Raw genomic sequence first — 7,789 nt, forward strand, 5'->3', positions numbered from 1 at the left:
CTTCAAAGCGCCCTAGCATAGAGTCACTCATGCAGCACCCTGAGTGAAATAGAATGCCTTTAATTGTTTCTATTTCAAAGTAAAAGAGCAGATCACAGGTTAGTAGTTGGTTCCATTGCAGCTACAGATTTTTGGGGAATGACATGTCACATATATAAACACACACACACACACACACACACACACACACACACACACTTGATGACGCACTTCCAAACCTGTTAGGGTTTACAACCTTAAGAAAAAAAAAACATTCTGTTATATTTTGGGGATGAAGTCTGAAATGTCAGGGTGTTACAATCTTCTATGTAATTGAAGAAATAAATGAATTAAGAAAATGAAATTCTTCCTTCTAAAACTGTTTCACTCTTTTGCCTCTGTGGAACATTAAATATACTTATGCAAGAGATTTTTTTCAATGGTCACAAAAACTATTTGGGTACCAACATTCTTCAATATTTATATATAATAATATACTGAAGAAACCATCATGAACACAAATAGTACATATCTGAAAACCTGGCACAAGTGTTGTTTTTTTAAACTAGATTTTCTTCTGTCTCTTTAACATGGATACCCATTCTTGTGTTATTGATCTATATGTAATGAATGGTTTTGTTACAGGTTTTATTTTGTTAATGGTACTATTCATATTCCAAAGTCTGTTCAAAAACAAAAGTGAATTCACCGTGGTAAATAATATATTAAAGCCTGAAAAAAAAAAAACATGCAAGAGAGCGTGTAAACAAACCACAATGCTTAAAAATATAAAAAAATATTCTAAGGCATATATTGAATGAAATGAAAGCAATTAACATTTTTAATCCTGGGTGTGAATCACAGTTAAAAATAGCTGAGAATTTACAATAAAATTTGTGTTTTGTTTTGTTCCTCATGTACTCTCACAAAAAATGATCAAATAATTTACAGTTTCTGCTTTGATTCTAAGCAGTGAAGGTTTTTGGCAGCCTTCTTGCATGCAGAGGCTGTGTGTATTTGTCACGCCTGAGCAGACGTGTAACTAAAAACGTGTTAGTTTGCGCTCAGCGTGTGTGTCAGCCAGCAGTGTGATACCTGGCTTATGCCACACTAGTGTCCTTGGGTGGCAGATCAAACTAGTGGGGGCTCCCTGTCTCACAAACGCTCCCTCTACATCCACAGGTTGCCAGATCTCAACCGAACTCTCCTTTACAGTACAAGATGCCAGATCCTGTTCATGTATAATTTCCCTGTCTTGCTTTATAATCCCTGACCATATGTTCTTTTCTAACTACTTCGGATGCTCAATGTAATGACATTTGCATTTAACACATTTTCTTTTTTCCCTTATATAACTTGAGGCCACAATCAAACCACTGTGGTTGCCAGATTCCACTCACACCTTCTCTAACTGTGCAGGTGGTCATATCTTTCCAATCCCCTTGCCGGGCGGTGCGTTGTCTGTGGTCTTGAATCCAGCTGGACTGGCTTATTATCTCCAGATGACACCAGCAGGAAGAGCAGATGCCTTGTGGCCACGCTTGGCTCAGCTGTGAGCTAGAACATTCATCACATTCCCAAATCTCAGTCCTGTTACTGACCTAACCATGGACCTGAGCTATGATGCATAGTAGCTCATTTTATGGTAATACCAATATCAATGGTTAAAATTAATATCTACAAGAATATACTATAGCATCATGATTAGTGAATGGGAATGAAACAGAAAGTTTTTTTTTTTTTTTTTTTTGATGGAGTAAGTTCTAAGATTGTTGTTGTAGTATGTAGGTCAGATCCATAAACACGAGAGAGCACTATCACTGTGTCTTTTTTAAAGCTATTCATTTATTTATGCGTGTGTATTAGCGTGCGTGTGTGGCATAGGCAGCGGGTCTGCTAGATTAGAGAATGAAAACAAATCAAAGCAATGCTGCCAGAATTTGATTAAACCAGCTTTAGAATGTCTGTGTCAGCGAGTGTGGGTTTGTGTAGGAGCCATCTCTGATTTGTATGTGGTTTTGGTTTTTTGTCATGTGTGTGTCTGTATGTGTGTATCTTTCTGCAGACAGATGTGTTAGTATAGTTTTGTGTATGTGAACACACTAGTTCAAGCGATCTTTATCTCTCTGTGTTATTATATATACCCTCTGCAGTGTGTCTCTGTATGGACTTCCTTCCTGTCTTCTTTCCTGTAACAAGAAAAGAAGCTGAAGTCAGGAAATGATATTTTTAATCTGCCCCCTGCAAAGAGCTTTTCTTATTAAAGTTGCAGTTGGAGAGGACAGATCATAACTGACTCAGGATTCTATTAAAGCTTCATTTGATCCTTCCTCATACTGTCTACTCTCTTTTCATTTTACTCTCTCTCTCCCACCTTTTCTGTCTCTCTTGCACACCTAGATTCACACTCTTAATTCGCCAGAACCTTTCTCTTTCTATCATTTTTTTCAGTTTTTTAATTCATAAGCATAAAAAACGAACAAAATGTCATATAAATGTTGTATGATATAAAGCTCTCCTAGTTGGCCTCTAAGACAATTTATTCAGGCCTGCATGATTATATAAACCCTGTTTTTCAAACAGGATATATGACCCGAAGGAAAAAACAAACATGACATTCACTGATGGCAGCCAGTGTTACATCTGAATCGAGTTGTCAATGAAAATATTTTCTGTGATTAAGCATGAAATCCTCAGTTTTAGCATTTAGATCACAATTTAGATCACATATGATGCTGTGAAATTGATGAAAAAATTAACATTGAGACAAATGAGAGTCAGTGTTTTTATTTTATGCCTCCCCTCAAGCTGACTGCTGGGGTGAGCATGCAAATAGCTATTGACATTTTAAAATGCAACTCTTTCTCACTCCTTACTTCTCTTAAAAGCCCATGTCATTCTGATTACCTAATGAAAACCCTGAGTGTTTTATTGATTGAAGTTGCTCTGGCCATTATTACCTTATAAGTCTTGCACATTTGTCTCATGTTCTTGCATTAGCGTCTGGTTGTTAACAATGCCTTGCAGCTATGTCAGCCAGATTGGTGTAAGAGCCATGTGACTGGTGCTGTATTTGACATTAGAAAGCCAGCAAAGGTGCTGAACTCACTTAGAATCCTGCACCAATAAATCGAGCAATAACTTGAGAAGGGGGAGGGGTTTACTGGTCCATGTCAGAGAGAAGAGATAGAGAGAAACTGAACGGAAAGAGAGATAAAAAAGAGAGATAAAAAAGAGAGATGGCAAGATAGAAAAGAGAGAGTGTATGAGAGTGAATGAATACAAAAAGGCAGAGTGGATAAGTTAACTTTTATAACCTCATGATTTTTCCTTCAAATACAGCCTTACAGAGACCTTTTGTTCACATGATTTTAAAATAAAAAAGGGAGGGAAAACTGAATATTTCTAGCTGTCAAAGGTAGAATCTAGAAGTTGTAATAGTGAACTGACATTAGCAGTCCCTCTGACATGAGCTTCAAATGATTTAAACTATAAAACAGCTCGAACTATAAATCATTTCAGGAATGATGTCTTCTGTAAGAAGCATTAGGTACCACAGCTATCAACGATCACAATGGAATCTTATCAATAACAGCCTTTTGGCCTTGTTTTGTTGTACTTTGAACTGCATTTTTTTTCTTGCAGCAGATAATAACATACTATTTTGTTGGCTTACACAAAGCTTGTGGCGAGCATTTCAACTACTTGAAGGAACCTTTATAAAAGCATGTGTCTAGCATGAATTTTATTTCTTGCGGAAAAGATGACAGATAAACAGAAATCATCTGTAAATAAGTGCTTTTTAAAATGCTATAGAATATGATAGGAATAATTTATTATTTCATAATAAAAGCTTCAATGAGTCCTATAGAGAAGCATCACTCCTGAAAGATTATTCATACATTATATATGTCAAAAATACATACAGTAGGATTTTATTTCTGTTTGATGCTTTGTGTTGTTTACCTGATCTGAACACTTACCCTTTGTCAACTAAGATTCCACATTACTGATGTTTAAAGAGACCTCCTGCCTCTAGAGATAACCAACAAGGATCCTGAACTGAAAAAGCACCCAGACAGCGAGGCAATCTGAGAGGAGCATTAAGAGTCTCTTGTGGGGGGAAATTCTCCAAATCGCTTCTAAAATGAAACATTAAAGCCCCTTTCACCGTGGATGTGCTATATCCTAAAATTACATCAATTACACTGCCAGCCCCTGCCTGACCATTATGTACTTTGAGAGGATACCTGGGAGACTAATGATTGAGGTGTGCTGTGATGAAACTGTGTGTGTGTGTGTGTGTGTGTGTGTGTTTCACATGTCGAAGACTGACATTGGTTGGATCAATTTGTGTTTATCATATGTTTCAGATGTGCCAGATCTTTAAATCCTTGCAGTGCAAACATATATCAAACATCAGCCACAGATCTTTGTATTTCAGCTGTCAGAATGTGTGTGTGTAGTGTTAATGTGTGTGCCTTGGGCACATGCTGGAATAAGCCTGTGTGTGTGTGTGTGGTTGGTGGGGGTGGGCCGCTCCTGCTGAGAGATTGCACTGACTGCTGAGTTATTGCTCTTTAATTATCAATTACTGCTGCAGTGGTGGGCCAAGAGCAGAAGAGGTGCTAATGAAAACAGAGAGACAGAGGGAGGGTTGGGTGTTTCTGAAAAGTACTAATACTCAGGCCATCCAAAATTTAGATGAGTTTGTTTTCTTCATCAGTACAGAATTGGAGAAATAGCGGAGAAAGCAATATTGTGGATAGAGGACTCATATTTTAACAGAAATAAATGGTTCGAAGTCATCTTAGGTGTCTGATGTGTTTATTACAAGTCAAGTCACCTTTATTTATATAGCGCTTTAAACAAAATACATTGCATCAAAGCAACTGAACAACATTCATTAGGAAAACAGTTTGTCAATAATGCAAAATGACAGTTAAAGGCAGTTCATCTTTGAATTCAGTGATGTCATCTCTGTTCAGTTAAATAGTGTCTGTGCATTTATTTGCAATCAAGTCAACGATATCACTGTAGATGAAGTGACCCCAAGCAAGCCAGAGGCGACAGCGGCAAGGAACTGAAACTCCATCGGTGACAGAATGGAGAAAAAAACCTTGGGAGAAACCAGGCTCAGTTGGGGCACCAGTTCTCCTCTGACCAGACTGAATTCCAGGCTGCAGCAAAGTCAGATTGTGCAGAAGAATCATCTGTTTCCTGTGGTCTTGTCCTGGTGGTCCTCTGAGACAAGGTCTTTACAGGGGATCTGTATCTGGGGCTCTAGTTGTCCTGGTCTCCGCTGTCTTTCAGGGATGTAGAGGTCCTTTCTAGGTGCTGATCCACCATCTGGTCTGGATACGTACTGGATCCGGATGACTGCAGTGACCCTCTGATCTGGATACAGACTGGTTCTGGTGGCTACGGTGACCTCGGAATAAGAGAGAAACAGACTAATATTAGCGTAGATGCCATTCTTCTAATGATGTTGCAAGTACATCGGGTGTTATGGGAAGTGTTCCCGGTTCCGGTTTACCTAATTAATGCAGCCTAAAAATCCTTTAACGGATTTGGATATTAAAAGCATATTAGTATGTTATGTGTATGCCAGGTTAAAGAGATGGGTCTTTAATCTAGATTTAAACTGCAAGAGTGTGTCTGCCTCCCGAACAATGTTAGGTAGGTTATTCCAGAGTTTAGGCGCCAAATAGGAAAAGGATCTGCCGCCAGCAGTTGATTTTGATATTCTAGGTATTTTCAAATTGCCTGAGTTTTGAGAACGTTGCGGACATGGAGGATTATAATGTAAAAGGAGCTCATTCAAATACTGAGGTGCTAAACCATTCAGGGCTTTATAAGTAATAAGCAATATTTTAAAACCTATACGATGTTTGATAGGGAGCCAGTGAAGTGTTGACAGGACCGGGCTAATATGGTAATACTTCCTGGTTCTAGTAAGAACTCTTGCTGCTGCAGATTTTGATTCACAAGACATTAATCGATGGACTAGAGTCATGTGGATTACTTGTGAATTATTATGTTTTTATCAGTTGTTTTATTAACTCTCATTCTCATTTTATTTTACTTGGCCACACCCTGCTGTAGGCCCATGACCTCTCACGTTTGCTCTCAATCATGCCAATGAGTCTCCACAGTGAACACACCAGTACGCGACGCCAGCCATGACACACACCACAAATTCATTGATTTTCATGAGGGCTGAGGGCAACTACTTCATGCATGAACATCTTGTTTTAACCACGAACACAAAAGTTACACCACAATTCATGCACAGTCATGTCAACCAGATAGTGAGAGACACAGTGCATCATCGTGTCATGTATGTTGACTGAAATAAGTTTGCATGAATAAAGTTTTTGGAGAATCATAATATCTTTTATCTGTTGTATTTTAGCAGGAAAGTTTGTTAAGCTTTTATACTGCTTGTTTGTGGTTGGTTATTGCAATAAATACCTATGACCGTACTTTTATTTGCCTGTTACGTGTTTTATATTGTTCAGAAGTGAGTAGGTTTAGGGTAGGGGGTGGGGTCACGTGCTCCAATAAAAGTATACACTTTTATAACATGATTTAGATTTAATACAAATGCATGAAAACCATTAAATTAAGACAAACAACAGAAAAAATGGAGGACCCTGTGCTTTGAAAATACCTAAAGGGGTACCTTTGGAGTGAGAACATGTTGGACGTCACATTGCAGTGGATCCAAGACTAAACTAAATTTCTAAAATAAAGCTAAATTTCTCCAAATCTGTCCCAACACAACAATACATTGGATGGCCTGAGGTTGAATAAATTATTTATTTATTTATTTATTTTAGTTCACTCAAAAATGTTAAAGTACATTCTTAATGTGTGCATGTTTGTAGTGTAATCTGGACAAACTAAAAATGGCCTGTTGCCATTATCATGTGACCTACCATGTGTGCTGTATTACTGTTATTTAGTATGCACATTTAGTAAATTTATACCTGTAATAGCCTTCTGCTTTAGCCTTCATTTTGAAGGCCAAAAGAAAAGTGATTGTAATATTAATAAATGTCAGGGAATGGATTCACATTTCTGATTTATCCGTTTTAAAAACAATGTAGTCTAGATAGCTAGAAAGTCAGATTTTTTTTTCAATAAACCCAGAAACACATTGCTTGAAGTAAGTGAGCTGAGAAATATTTAAAACAAAGAGATCACAAGTTAATTTTATGTGTAGATATGGTCAAAAGGTAATTTTGTGCAAGCTAACTAGTCTATTTTCATAGTTATGCATGGTTAATAAACTTTTATGATGCTTTATAAAATCATATTTATAATGCTTGGTTTTTTTGTTTTGTTTTGTTTTGTTTAAACAGAGCCTAATCTTCAAGTAAAATAATAACATTTTATCTCAAATCATCATTGTCGTTAATTATCACACAATAAAATGATAAAAGATGACTACCTGTGCCTTTTGTAATGGCCAGCTGATTGTAGTAGAATACACATTAAACATTTGCCAATGATTTCACTGTCTTTTTGGCCTAATGTTGTGTTGTGTGACTATAGGCATTTAGAATTATTGGAGCAATACACCTGCAACTGAAGTGTCATGTTTCCTGAGCACTTGCACAGAATTGGTGAGATGGGAGATAGAGAAGAGAAACGTAACTGTCTGCCGGTAAGATCAACCAGAGATCTGTCACATGCTCTGCCAACCTGACATGATGGCATCGTGCCAAACAGCAAATTTCTCATGTAGGCTATCTGCTCCTTCACACAACGTCAACCATTCTTCTTCCATTGAACACAAAATAAT

Source organism: Carassius auratus, chromosome 31 (assembly GCF_003368295.1).
Source record: "Carassius auratus strain Wakin chromosome 31, ASM336829v1, whole genome shotgun sequence".
NCBI classification, from domain to species: domain Eukaryota; kingdom Metazoa; phylum Chordata; class Actinopteri; order Cypriniformes; family Cyprinidae; genus Carassius; species Carassius auratus.